This window comes from Hyla sarda, unplaced genomic scaffold (genome assembly GCF_029499605.1).
Source record: "Hyla sarda isolate aHylSar1 unplaced genomic scaffold, aHylSar1.hap1 scaffold_1448, whole genome shotgun sequence".
NCBI classification, from domain to species: Eukaryota; Metazoa; Chordata; class Amphibia; order Anura; family Hylidae; genus Hyla; species Hyla sarda.
The window spans coordinates 78,432-90,359 of NW_026608077.1; the positions used below are offsets into that span (position 1 = coordinate 78,432).

General features: G+C 44.8%; 3 non-coding genes across 3 annotated transcripts; all 3 read right to left on the minus strand.

Annotated features, from left to right (window-relative positions):
• Nucleotides 1-1,150: 1,150 nt before the first annotated feature.
• On the minus strand, nt 1,151-1,341 carry LOC130307947 (U2 spliceosomal RNA). Its single transcript, XR_008857027.1, has one exon. It is a non-coding gene; the product is annotated as a U2 spliceosomal RNA (small nuclear RNA).
• Nucleotides 1,342-3,408: 2,067 nt separating this feature from the next.
• LOC130307948 (U2 spliceosomal RNA) lies at nt 3,409-3,599 on the minus strand. The gene has a single exon (XR_008857028.1). It is a non-coding gene; the product is annotated as a U2 spliceosomal RNA (small nuclear RNA).
• Nucleotides 3,600-5,682: 2,083 nt separating this feature from the next.
• Nucleotides 5,683-5,875, minus strand: LOC130307952 (U2 spliceosomal RNA). The gene has a single exon (XR_008857032.1). It is a non-coding gene; the product is annotated as a U2 spliceosomal RNA (small nuclear RNA).
• Between the last annotated feature and the right edge of the window lie 6,053 nt (nt 5,876-11,928).

Sequence of the window (11,928 nt, forward strand, 5' to 3'; positions counted from 1 at the left end):
TTCCACCTTTTTTTCCCTTCTCTTCCTCTTACTTTTTTTTCACGTTTTTTTTACGTTTTTCTCCTTTTCGCCTCTTTTCTGGGCGTATTATTCTTCTTTTTCTTCTTTTTTTTCGTCTAATGCATACCCCATCAGTGCAGCAATGCTTATTCAATACCGCCAGCAGATGGAGACACTGGGGGATAATTTTCTAAGGATTTATACTGATTTTTCCTGTCTGAATTTGTCGCACAGAAAGTTGCAGGCCAAATATGTGTGACATTTCTGCGACTTTAGCTTCTAGAGCATTTTTACAACATTATACATAGGTGCTGAATACATAAAAAGCGACTGTTCAGCGACAGACAAGTCGCATCGGCTGAAAGTAGGCCAGAATGTCAGTCCATGTTGGAGCAGGTTTAGATACAGTCTAAAGCATAGATCTCAAAGTCTGTGCACAGAATTTAGCAAGGGCCTCGCACCTTCTGATGCATCAGGTAGGTGCACAATAGCATAGCCTAACCCTCTGTACTTTGGTCTATATTGATGCGGGACATAGACAGCCAGCTGATGACCAATCCATTAGTGCAATGGATGGCTGGAAGCATTTGTCTTTGCCTTTGCAATACCACAGAAGCAATGCATGGTCAATGTACAGCAATGACACACCTGTGTGAACAGCCAGGAGACCCCCCCCCCCCCCCCCCCCCCATGTTATGTTACATAGTTACATAGTTAGTACGGTCGAAAAAAGACATATGTCCATCAAGTTCAACCAGGGAATTAAGGGGTAGGGGTGTGGCGCGATATTGGGGAAGGGATGAGATTTTATATTTCTTCATAAGCATTAATCTTATTTTGTCAATTAGGAACATTCAGCACCCACCCGCTATCAAGGCAGCTGCCTATCATGTCATGCCCTACCTGCACAGGTGTGCTGGCTACTCAAATGATCCAATTAAGGAGGCCATTTAGTCAGCAGCAGCAGAAGTCCTGTGCCTGGACGCTCCAACAGCGGCCAGACACAAGCAGAAGCAGAAGCAGCAGCAGCACCACCTTTTGTTTTTTGGCTGCAGCAGCAGCAGCAGCAAGGCCCACAGGGCTGGCTAGCTGGCTAGCCAGCAAGCAGGTAGCAATGAAAGTAGGAATCTTTCTTTTTAACCCTGTAAGGGGGTGGTGCACTGTACCCGAAGATACTGCCATATCGGGTCAATGCATAGGGCGACGGAAGCAAGCTTCGAAATCGGCCCCCGTTCTCAAAAATCCATTTAATATATGGTCCCCAGATAGGGGACGTATCAGATATTAAACTGATAAGAACAGATACTACACTTGATCTTAGCCAAAAGGCCGAGAAGCGATAACCGTGAAAGGGGCGGGCCCAACAAGGTCCCCTTCATGGGCACTATCACTGCTTGCTGTCAGGGAGGCTGCCAGACAATTTTCCATGCACACTCTGGGCTGGGGGGCAGTCAACCACCAGTACACACAGCAGAACCTAAACCCATACCATTATTGCTAAGCAGCAAGACAGGGGCCCATTGCACTCCCACGGGGCCTTTTTAAATGCAATCCATAACCCGGATTTGCCAGGAACCCTTCTTACTCCTCCTACTTGCATGTGACACTGGGCTTAGGATCTGCATAGGAAACACACACACAAGCACACACCTACCTTTGTTGCCTGCAGATGCCTCCTTGGCTGTCCCCAAACGGTATCAAACCAACACCCACGGGAAGCTGTAAGCATAGAGGACATGCCTGCACCCCATTGGACTTACCTGTGTGGGTTAAACCCGGGTTATTTGACAACCTATGGCGGTGATGGTTCTGCTCAGGCAGAGCAGTGCTGATGCTCCTCATAAAGCTGTCGCTGCTGTGAAGGTTCTAGGTGACATCACAAATCCCTATGGTTACATACACAACAAAGCTGGGTTGTTGTTGTTTACACTCTGCAAGGCCTGTGGAAGTGAGTGACATCATAGCACTGTAGTTCTGAGGGTTCTAGATGGATGCAACAATCTCCTGTTGCTTCTATGAAGGCCATAATAGACGACATCACCAAACAGCTCCATAGTCACATACACAGCAAAGGAGAGATGTTGTTTACACCTAGTGATGTCAGTGGTATTGAGTGACATCACAGCACAGTGCTAAGGCTCCTGGGCCTGGACACAGCAGCGGCTGCAATATCTCAACGGAGAATACGTTTATATATATGTGTGTGTGTGCGCGTATATATATATATATATATATATATATATATATATATATATATATATTTCTCCGCCGAAATCACTTTTAAACCCATTTCCACCTTTTTTTCCCTTCTCTTCCTCTTACTTTTTTTTCACGTTTTTTTACGTTTTTCTCCTTTTCGCCTCTTTTCTGGGCGTATTATTCTTCTTTTTCTTCTTTTTTTTCGTCTAATGCATACCCCATCAGTGCAGCAATGCTTATTCAATACCGCCAGCAGATGGAGACACTGGGGGATAATTTTCTAAGGATTTATACTGATTTTTCCTGTCTGAATTTGTCGCACAGAAAGTTGCAGGCCAAATATGTGTGACATTTCTGCGACTTTAGCTTCTAGAGCATTTTTACAACATTATACATAGGTGCTGAATACATAAAAAGCGACTGTTCAGCGACAGACAAGTCGCATCGGCTGAAAGTAGGCCAGAATGTCAGTCCATGTTGGAGCAGGTTTAGATACAGTCTAAAGCATAGATCTCAAAGTCTGTGCACAGAATTTAGCAAGGGCCTCGCACCTTCTGATGCATCAGGTAGGTGCACAATAGCATAGCCTAACCCTCTGTACTTTGGTCTATATTGATGCGGGACATAGACAGCCAGCTGATGACCAATCCATTAGTGCAATGGATGGCTGGAAGCATTTGTCTTTGCCTTTGCAATACCACAGAAGCAATGCATGGTCAATGTACAGCAATGACACACCTGTGTGAACAGCCAGGAGACCCCCCCCCCCCCCCCCCCCCCCATGTTATGTTACATAGTTACATAGTTAGTACGGTCGAAAAAAGACATATGTCCATCAAGTTCAACCAGGGAATTAAGGGGTAGGGGTGTGGCGCGATATTGGGGAAGGGATGAGATTTTATATTTCTTCATAAGCATTAATCTTATTTTGTCAATTAGGAACATTCAGCACCCACCCGCTATCAAGGCAGCTGCCTATCATGTCATGCCCTACCTGCACAGGTGTGCTGGCTACTCAAATGATCCAATTAAGGAGGCCATTTAGTCAGCAGCAGCAGAAGTCCTGTGCCTGGACGCTCCAACAGCGGCCAGACACAAGCAGAAGCAGAAGCAGCAGCAGCAGCAGCAAGGCCCACAGGGCTGGCTAGCTGGCTAGCCAGCAAGCAGGTAGCAATGAAAGTAGGAATCTTTCTTTTTAACCCTGTAAGAGGGTGGTGCACTGTACCCGAAGATACTGCCATATCGGGTCAATGCATAGGGCGACGGAAGCAAGCTTCGAAATCGGCCCCCGTTCTCAAAAATCCATTTAATATATGGTCCCCAGATAGGGGACGTATCAGATATTAAACTGATAAGAACAGATACTACACTTGATCTTAGCCAAAAGGCCGAGAAGCGATAACCGTGAAAGGGGCGGGCCCAACAAGGTCCCCTTCATGGGCACTATCACTGCTTGCTGTCAGGGAGGCTGCCAGACAATTTTCCATGCACACTCTGGGCTGGGGGGCAGTCAACCACCAGTACACACAGCAGAACCTAAACCCATACCATTATTGCTAAGCAGCAAGACAGGGGCCCATTGCACTCCCACGGGGCCTTTTTAAATGCAATCCATAACCCGTATTTGCCAGGAACCCTTCTTACTCCTCCTACTTGCATGTGACACTGGGCTTAGGATCTGCATAGGAAACACACACACAAGCACACACCTACCTTTGTTGCCTGCAGATGCCTCCTTGGCTGTCCCCAAACGGTATCAAACCAACACCCACGGGAAGCTGTAAGCATAGAGGACATGCCTGCACCCCATTGGACTTACCTGTGTGGGTTAAACCCGGGTTATTTGACAACCTATGGCGGTGATGGTTCTGCTCAGGCAGAGCAGTGCTGATGCTCCTCATAAAGCTGTCGCTGCTGTGAAGGTTCTAGGTGACATCACAAATCCCTATGGTTACATACACAACAAAGCTGGGTTGTTGTTGTTTACACTCTGCAAGGCCTGTGGAAGTGAGTGACATCATAGCACTGTAGTTCTGAGGGTTCTAGATGGATGCAACAATCTCCTGTTGCTTCTATGAAGGCCATAATAGACGACATCACCAAACAGCTCCATAGTCACATACACAGCAAAGGAGAGATGTTGTTTACACCTAGTGATGTCAGTGGTATTGAGTGACATCACAGCACAGTGCTAAGGCTCCTGGGCCTGGACACAGCAGCGGCTGCAATATCTCAACGGAGAATACGTTTATATATATGTGTGTGTGTGCGCGTATATATATATATATATATATATATATATATATATATATATATATATATTTCTCCGCCGAAATCACTTTTAAACCCATTTCCACCTTTTTTTCCCTTCTCTTCCTCTTACTTTTTTTTCACGTTTTTTTACGTTTTTCTCCTGGGCGTATTATTCTTCTTTTTCTTCTTTTTTTTCGTCTAATGCATACCCCATCAGTGCAGCAATGCTTATTCAATACCGCCAGCAGATGGAGACACTGGGGGATAATTTTCTAAGGATTTATACTGATTTTTCCTGTCTGAATTTGTCGCACAGAAAGTTGCAGGCCAAATATGTGTGACATTTCTGCGACTTTAGCTTCTAGAGCATTTTTACAACATTATACATAGGTGCTGAATACATAAAAAGCGACTGTTCAGCGACAGACAAGTCGCATCGGCTGAAAGTAGGCCAGAATGTCAGTCCATGTTGGAGCAGGTTTAGATACAGTCTAAAGCATAGATCTCAAAGTCTGTGCACAGAATTTAGCAAGGGCCTCGCACCTTCTGATGCATCAGGTAGGTGCACAATAGCATAGCCTAACCCTCTGTACTTTGGTCTATATTGATGCGGGACATAGACAGCCAGCTGATGACCAATCCATTAGTGCAATGGATGGCTGGAAGCATTTGTCTTTGCCTTTGCAATACCACAGAAGCAATGCATGGTCAATGTACAGCAATGACACACCTGTGTGAACAGCCAGGAGACCCCCCCCCCCCCCCCCCCCATGTTATGTTACATAGTTACATAGTTAGTACGGTCGAAAAAAGACATATGTCCATCAAGTTCAACCAGGGAATTAAGGGGTAGGGGTGTGGCGCGATATTGGGGAAGGGATGAGATTTTATATTTCTTCATAAGCATTAATCTTATTTTGTCAATTAGGAACATTCAGCACCCACCCGCTATCAAGGCAGCTGCCTATCATGTCATGCCCTACCTGCACAGGTGTGCTGGCTACTCAAATGATCCAATTAAGGAGGCCATTTAGTCAGCAGCAGCAGAAGTCCTGTGCCTGGACGCTCCAACAGCGGCCAGACACAAGCAGAAGCAGAAGCAGCAGCAGCACCACCTTTTGTTTTTTGGCTGCAGCAGCAGCAGCAGCAAGGCCCACAGGGCTGGCTAGCTGGCTAGCCAGCAAGCAGGTAGCAATGAAAGTAGGAATCTTTCTTTTTAACCCTGTAAGGGGGTGGTGCACTGTACCCGAAGATACTGCCATATCGGGTCAATGCATAGGGCGACGGAAGCAAGCTTCGAAATCGGCCCCCGTTCTCAAAAATCCATTTAATATATGGTCCCCAGATAGGGGACGTATCAGATATTAAACTGATAAGAACAGATTTTTTTTTTTTTTTTTTTTTTTTTTTATTGAAAAGGAAATATACAATACATAACCAAGTAAATCATTCAAAAAATGACATATTCATCTGAAAACACATGAATAACACATATTTGACATATACAATATATACAGGAAGCATGTCTTTACATGTACATATAACAAAAAGCTTTCCCTTCATGACTTTCCCTCAGAAAAAATAAATTGCAGCGGATTCTGTCCCTCCAACTGTCCCTTCATATCAGGATATAATCTGTAAGAAAAGAAAAAGAAAGACAAATAAGAATACAATCATAACCAGTACTTCCATTTTTTGTGTTTCCAGATCCCCTCTGCATCATCAGAACCATAGTTTTTCCTATCACATAATACGTAAAGGTAAATTTTACCACGGATCATGCCCAGACATTCCTTCACACTTACTTCAGTTTGATTGAAAATCCTAATATTCCTTACATCCCACAGAACCTCTTTTACACAATTTACTATGAACCATAACACTCTTGCCTTCTCTCTCTCCACTGCACACAAACCAAACATCATCATATTAAAGGATAAGATTTCAATTCCAGTAAGATTTTTAATTAGACCAGACATTTTTCTCCACACAGACTTCGCATAACCACACTCCCAAAACACATGTACATAATTCTCACATCCACCGCAACCATCCCTGGGACACACTTCACTGTCTACCAATCTCCTTCTCCTCTGAAATTCCCTTGTTGGCAGACACCCATGAGCTAACATCCAAGACAAGTCCTTTTGTTTATTTGTCAGTTCCTTGTGACTGACATTTTTCCACACTACCTTACAATCCTTCTCAGACAGACCTCCCACACATTCCACTGTTTCTCTCTGCTCCAACACTTTCATCACCTTCTTACTATCATTCCATTCAGTCACACATTCCAGATTATTTTTCCTGACACACCGCCCTATTCTCTGATAGAACCAAGGAACCTCAAAACTTACAGGTACCCTTAAGTCCCTTTCCATTAGCTTATATTTCAACAACACATTACCAGCCAAATACTTTACCATGCACCCAAACACACATTCCTTCTTACTAACAGCGAGACAAAAACTGACATACTTCACAGCCAGGAACACTTCCACATTCATCATTCCTTTCCCACCATGCATTCTGCTTTTCACCACCTTCCCACGACTCAATTTCTCCATCCTTGAATTCCATAAGAAAACAAAGATCTGCCTGATAATTCTTGCCAGACACCTATCCGGTGGAGGAAACACATAATTAACATAAAGCAAAATAGGAATTATAACAGCTTTAATAACCAGAATCCTTCCCTCAATCGATAAAGTCCTTAAAGACCAGAAGTTTATTTTATTCCCCACCCTCCCCAAAACCCTCTCCCAACTTTCTTTCCCATACAAATCATTATCAAACACCACCCCAAGCACTTCCACACCCCCCTCTCTCACAGGCCACTCGCACAACCCACTCTCTCCCCACCCCTCAAAAAATTTACAACCACTCTTCCCAACATTAAGCTTAAACCCACTCATTAAACAGAAACACTCAATCAATAACTTAGCACGCCTTACCCCTGCCATTGACTTACATACAACAGTAACATCATCCATGTAACCAATCACTCGCATATCCTTCCCATGACTACCAGGTATTTCTATACCCCGCATCACCTTATCTCTCCTAATCATCCCCAACAAAGGCTCAATCATACAAATAAAAAGAATTGGCGACAGGGGACACCCCTGCCGCACTCCAGATTTTATACTCACCTCCCTACTCAGAAAACCATTGACCTGAATCTTACTATAAATGTCCCTATACAAACATTCAATCCACTTCACCATTCTGTCCGGCACATTCATCCTCCTCAAAACCCTAAACAATAAATCATGCACCACCCTATCATACGCTTTTTCAAAATCCACCGTAACAACAGCCACACCTTGCTTCCTAGTTTTACAGTCCCACAATACATCCCTCAGACCTAACAGACATTCAGAAATCCTACGGTCAGGCACTGCACACATTTGCTCCTCACCTACCATACAATCAATCACATCCTTTAACCTATTCGCAATAACTTTAGCAATAATTTTGTAATCACAATTCAAGAGCGCTATAGGCCTCCAATTTTTAAGATCCCTCTTATCCCCTTTTTTAAACAATAACACAGTCACACTCTCACTCATACTTTTAGATAACTTCCCTCTCCTAAGTACTTCCTTACACACCTCCCATACATAATCCCCTAACATATCCCAAAACACAAGATAAAATTCCACAGGCAAACCATCACTCCCTGCCACCTTTCCTTTCTTCATCCCATTCACAGCATCCTCCACCTCACTCTTCCTCACATCCTCTTCCATAAAGAACCCATCAATTTCATCCAAACGCTTATCCACATATCCCAAACATTCCTCCTCTAGAGTCACGTCCCGCTCCTTCTCCGTGAATAAATCAGAATAAAACTTCCACACTTCCTCTAACACCTCATCCTTACCAAAGACCTCTACCCCATCATTCTTAAAAACACTCATCATCTCAGTTTTTTTACTGAATGCCTTTTTAAAGAAAAATTTGCTACATTTCTCATCCTTCTCTTTCACTTCAACCCTAGCCTGTGCAATAATCTTCCTTCCATTCCTCTCCAGACACTCATTCACACTTCCACGAGCTTCCTCAATCTCCTTCTCAACACTCATCCCCAAACGCCTCAATTCATACAAATACTCTAACCTTCTTTGCCATCTCTCATACTCTTCTCTATCTTTCCTCCCTTTCTCACACCCTTTTTTAATAAAAAACCTTTTAGTCTCTAACTTCACCCACTCCCACCACTCAACCACACTATAAAATGCATCCTTCCTCAACACCCATCCATCAAAACGCTCCCTATATTCTTGTAATACACATTCATTATCCAATAAAGACACATTCAACTTCCAAACACCCTTTCCATACTCACTTACACCACCACCTTTTACCACACACTCAATCCAGGCATGATCCGTGAACGGTAACCTCCTCCGTCTGAAATTAGAAACAGACATTAGTTTTGAGACAAAAATGAAATCAATTCGCGAACTTGTATTGTTAGAAAAATATGTATAACCGATAGTACCATCATTATGGGCAACAAAGGAATCCTTTAACCCAAATAAATTTACAATCTCTTTAAGCTGCTTACTAGTACTGTCTAAACCAGACCCACCACCCACCGTAGTACTACTCCTATCCCCCTCTGTTATTATACAATTGAAATCCCCTATAAGGAACACATCATCCCTCCCACTCAAAAAGAAATATAATTTCTCAAACACCTCCCCTCTTTCCTTCCTCCCAGTTGGAGCATAAACATTAATTACTTTATATGTGAAACCCCTGAAAATAAAATGCACTAATAATACCCTACCCGGAACAATATGGACAACTTTTTTAACAACAAACTCATTATTTTTGAACAAAATCCCCACCCCCGAATTACGTTCCATTGAACCAGACCATACCGATTGCCCATAAGGCCAGGAGATATTTGGCTCCCCATCCAAGCAGCACTCCTGGAGACCTAAAACATCAAAAGAATATCCAGAAAGTAAATCAAAAATGGCGGATCTCCTTTCTAAAGATCTAATACTGCGGACATTTAGAGAACCAATTGTTAAACTCATTCAAACATTTGAAGGAAAAAAAGGAAATACAAAATCAAGCATTATCAAAAGGAGGCCTAGCCTTTCCCCGACCTCTACCCTTATTTTTTGCCTCCCCTTCCTTAAACTTAAGAGTCTTTGTCAATTTTTTGACTGAACATTCCTCCAAATAACCTGTGCCCAGGGAGGATAAAGAGGAGTCAGAATCAATCTGACATGACGACCCTCCACCTGCCTCCTCCCTTCCCGGGCTAGGAAAGTCCTCAATCCTTTGACTCTGAGGAGTCGGACAGTCATCCTCCGATTCTTCCACCGGCATCTTTCTCTTCAAGGATTCTTTGTCCACAGTCATCTCCTCTGGGGGATCAGAGGCCTCCGAAACAGATGCCCCCGAAACAGACTCCGCCTTCTCCCCTTCTGTCACCAAAGCATCCGGAACAGACCTAGAAATGGAAGGAAAAACAGGGGCAGACTCTGCTTCACTGGTCAGCACGCTAACCTCTGCATCGCCTGCCCTAGCAGCATTGGAGTCCTCAGGAACTGTCCCACCTCGAAGAGCCATTGCATATGATCGGGGTGCCCCGGACTGGTAAGTGGGGCAACTCCTAGCCAGGTGATCCGAAGAACCACAGAAATGACACTTGCGTTTCTCGGGACAGTCTGCAGTGCGGTGATCAGGCTTGTGGCAGTTCCTGCAAACTTGCCCGGTTGTACAGTTCTCTCTGGTATGACCAAAGCAAAAACAGTCCCGGCAAAAACTTGGCATCCCCGGGTAGTGCAGAAACCCCCTGTTGTTCCCTATCGCAAAGTTCTGCGGGGGGTGACAAAAACCTTCAGCACCACCATCGGGGGCAGGCCTAAACTCCACCCAAAAACGTCTCATGCCTGTGAAAGTCCCCAGGATGTTATTTTTCCTCTCCGCACCAGAAACAGACACACAATACCTTCTTAGAAAGGTCTGGATCTCCTCATCCCGCACAAAAGGGTTGTACATATGCACTACCACTGGAACTTTCTTAGGCCGAGCCTCGCAGGAAATGAATCGGATCCCTTGTAGGTCAGGGTGAGAGGCATTCTCCTTACTCCGGTAGAGACAGGTACGGAGATCATCCAGGTTGTAGAAGGTCACGTCAAAGAATCCTTGGCTGGGAAAGACCTGGACACAGAAGATGGAAGCATGCGGCATCCTCAGCACTCCCTCCACGACCTTCTGCTGGACATGCAAAATCCCGTAGGCACTCCTCTTTTCCTCCTCGATAAACAGCCGTACTGTATTAGGAGCGTTCGGCGCATTAGCCATCCTCTCCGGCAGACCCGTCCTCCGATGATCACCTTCCCGTTATCCTGGGACTAAGCCCTCTCCCCAATAGCAGCAGGTGGGTGAAGCCCAGGCAATAAACCTGGGCGATCCCACAAGGCCGAGGAGAGGGGTACCCGAATACCTTAGGGCAAGACACTTGATCTTAGCCAAAAGGCCGAGAAGCGATAACCGTGAAAGGGGCGGGCCCAACAAGGTCCCCTTCATGGGCACTATCACTGCTTGCTGTCAGGGAGGCTGCCAGACAATTTTCCATGCACACTCTGGGTTGGGGGGCAGTCAACCACCAGTACACACAGCAGAACCTAAACCCATACCATTATTGCTAAGCAGCAAGACAGGGGCCCATTGCACTCCCACGGGGCCTTTTTAAATGCAATCCATAACCCGGATTTGCCAGGAACCCTTCTTACTCCTCCTACTTGCATGTGACACTGGGCTTAGGATCTGCATAGGAAACACACACACAAGCACACACCTACCTTTGTTGCCTGCAGATGCCTCCTTGGCTGTCCCCAAACGGTATCAAACCAACACCCACGGGAAGCTGTAAGCATAGAGGACATGCCTGCACCCCATTGGACTTACCTGTGTGGGTTAAACCCGGGTTATTTGACAACCTATGGCGGTGATGGTTCTGCTCAGGCAGAGCAGTGCTGATGCTCCTCATAAAGCTGTCGCTGCTGTGAAGGTTCTAGGTGACATCACAAATCCCTATGGTTACATACACAACAAAGCTGGGTTGTTGTTGTTTACACTCTGCAAGGCCTGTGGAAGTGAGTGACATCATAGCACTGTAGTTCTGAGGGTTCTAGATGGATGCAGCAATCTCCTGTTGCTTCTATGAAGGCCATAATAGACGACATCACCAAACAGCTCCATAGTCACATACACAGCAAAGGAGAGATGTTGTTTACACCTAGTGATGTCAGTGGTATTGAGTGACATCACAGCACAGTGCTAAGGCTCCTGGGCCTGGACACAGCAGCGGCTGCAATATCTCAACGGAGAATACGTTTATATATATGTGTGTGTGTGCGCGTATATATATATATATATATATATATATATATATATATATATATATATATTTCTCCGCCGAAATCACTTTTAAACCCATTTCCA